Here is a 3,313-nt window from a genome sequence, read left to right on the forward strand (position 1 = left end):
CGCGGCCAAACCTTGGCCTCCCTCCCACTCCTGCCCTCTCCTCATCCCCCGCCCCCACCACGGCCCCACGCCCCAACCCCCTCAGACATGACCCTATCCACCCATTACCATCCACAGCCACAACTACACGAAAGTATAAAAAAATATACAGATATACACGGTGGTAGTATCAAAGCAGCAGCAACAAAGAAATACAAGGCTCACACAAATTCAAAGGAATACTTTCGAAATAAAACTATACTCAATAATGGAATATGCAATACTGAAATAATACTAAGAATGGAATATGCAATAATGAAATAAAATGAAATATGAAATAACGAAAATAACAAAGGTTAGAGGTCACCGGATTACGCTTGGGGCTGCGGCTGCTGGAGACGGAGCGGCGGGTGGCGGTTGGGGACCGGGCGGCGGCTGGCTGGGGACCGGGTGGCGGCTGGGGGGAGGGCTGGTGTACCCCGCCGGGGGGGGTACGGGCAGGACAGGTAAGGGTGGGGTGGGGGTCTGCACAACCGGGGGGGGGGGGGGGATCGGCTTGGAACCGGCGGTCGGCGCCGCGGACCGAAGGTCGGTGCCGGCGGTGGAGTCAGGTCGGCGCCGAAGGACAGCGGCGGCGGCGGGGACCGGGGACCGGTGCGGGAGAGAAGGAGAGAGGGTCGGCGCCGGAGGTCGGCGCCGGAGCCGGAGGTCGGGCCCGAAGGTTGGGTCGGGTCGGCGACGGCGACGGGGGCCGGTGATCGGAGCTAGCGAGAGAGGGGGTAGGGAGGAAGAGAGAGCCGTTAGAGAGAGATGAGAGCCGTTCGTGGTCCTGCCACTACTAACCATATAAAATCACATACGCGTTTTTCGTATTCAATTATACGAGATTTTATAATTTTGTTACTTAAATGTTTATTTTTTAAAAATATTGGATTTTAATCAAGGCTTATAGATTCAAATGATTAAAGTCTTGATTTGAATATAATTTATTCTCATAAATAATTTATTTGGATAAATATGTATTTGATTTATTAAATTAAGAAGCTCGGAATTAAAAGAAGTATTAATTCGTATCGAATTTCAATTTAATTTAGTCAATCTATTAGATTTGGCCATAATTGAAATCAAATTGGTCATAATTGCAATACAATTCGTCAATTGATTTTTAATTTGGTTAAAATAAATAAATATGGCTAAATTTTAAATCCCAATTGGGGTTATATTTTAAATAACCCCAAAATTTTCAAGAACTCTCATAACTTCTACCCAATTCCCACCAAAAAATAAATTCAAATTGTACTACATTGTACTATTCCCCCAATTTTGTTCTTTCCCAATTTTGAAATTCAAAAATTGTACTACATTGTATTATTTCTCCCCACATTATCTTCCATCTCACCTTATCTTCAATTTTTACATTCAAAAAGCACCCCTAAATGTTTTTTCTCCCACATTGGTATATAATAAGAAATAAATCTCTATCCTTCTCTATAAATACTTTTCTCCCGCATTGGTGGAGAAAAGAAGAAAACACCTCATTCTCTCCTATAAATACTACCACTACTTTGGTAGAGAAGGAGGGTGGAAAAGTAAAAAAAAAAAGGCTAGAAAGGTGAAAAAATCTTTTTTGAGCAAAATAGTTATTTTTATTTAGTAAAAAATTTTGTTTTATAGAGTTGGTCGGCTAATCAAAAATTTTAAGTTGCCGGTGACGTTTTTCGATGGTGGTTGATTCCGACGAAGCTCGTAGTCTCGTTTTGCTGCCCTAAAAAAGGTAAACACATCTTTTTTTTTTTTTTAGTATTATTATCATTTTTTTTTCTCTCTTCATCTTTTTTTTTCGTAGTTATAATTTTGTTTGCTATTGATGGCCTTAAAGGCCATAGGACATTGTGATAACGATATTTAAATTATTTTCATATTAATGATATAAAAATGAGCTAGCAATAGTTGTACGTGCCTTTTTTGATTTTATTCTTTGATTATTATAGATAAAGTTTCAATCTTTGCTTAAAAGATGTACTTATGCGTTGTTTAATCTTATTTTTGGTGAATATGTTTGTATTTAGCACGTAAAGTTTTATTTTTAGCATATAAAGTTGTTTCCTTTATGTTGAAAAGAATAGATAATATTGATTGTTTCTCCTTTTTTTAATTTATTGTTTGATTATTTTGGATAAAGTTTAGATCTTTGCTTGAAAAACATACTCATGTCTTGTTTAAATTCATTGTTGGCGGATATGTTTGTTTTAGCATGTAAAGTATTTTTCTTTATGTTGAAAAGAATCATTAATATTGATTGTTTTGCCTTTTGACCTTGTTTTTTGATTATTTTGGATAAAGTTTAGATCTTTATTTGAAAAACAATACTCATGTCTTGTTTAAACTCATTGTTAGCGGATATATTTATTTTAGCGTGTAAAGTAGTTTATTTTATGTTGAAGAATAGTTATTATTATTTGTTTCACCTTAATGAAAATAGTAATTGATTAAATCAATAATTTGTCATTTGCTTGTTAATTATTTTAAGGAATCTCCAAAATTTTCATATAAGAGATGAAGTGCTAGCTTTATTTTTTCACCCACGATGTTTATTCCTTTTTTTTTTCCGCATGTTTTTTAAATTTGTCAAAATGATGAGAAAGTTTAAATTTTTGTGGCTAAATAGAATTATTTAGATATTTTCGAGTCATGCATAGTATGATTGTGAAATGATATTTTAATTTTGGAAATGCTAAACTTTTATTCTAATTTTCTTACTCTCTTTGGATTGTTATATGTGCTCTTTTTGAGTGTAAAGATTTGATTCATGTCTCTCTTTTATTCATAATATCAAAAGAGAATCAACAATTTCTTAGAAATAAAAATCGTAGGTCGTTACATGTTTTTCAATAAGATGTTGGTTGTAAATTATATGTATGAATTTTCGTTAATGTCACCTTAATTGAAATTTAAAGATTCTCTTTATTGAAAAGTTAGCCTTTATTTTCTTTTGTTATATGGATTGGTGTCTATGTTTGTTCAATTCTAGAAATCATGAGTGTTTTTCTTGTTGCCTCATCCCTTTAATTTCGCAAGCTTACGTTGTTTGTTTCTCGTATTAATTCATTGAGTATGACCTTCTTCCTTTTACCTTTATTCATTCTTAATATGAACATAAATCATGAGGCATGTAAAGGAGTGTCTTTGCTTTGCATTTTTTATTTGTTGACTCTCATTCTTGTGCAAATATGTTTATTCTTGTTATTCAAAAATTGGTTCTTGATTGTTTTTTTTACTTTGAAATATGTCACTTTTATGCATTGAATATATATTAATTTCTTTATCTTTTCTT

This window comes from Capsicum annuum, chromosome 4 (assembly GCF_002878395.1).
Source record: "Capsicum annuum cultivar UCD-10X-F1 chromosome 4, UCD10Xv1.1, whole genome shotgun sequence".
Lineage (NCBI taxonomy): Eukaryota > Viridiplantae > Streptophyta > Magnoliopsida > Solanales > Solanaceae > Capsicum > Capsicum annuum.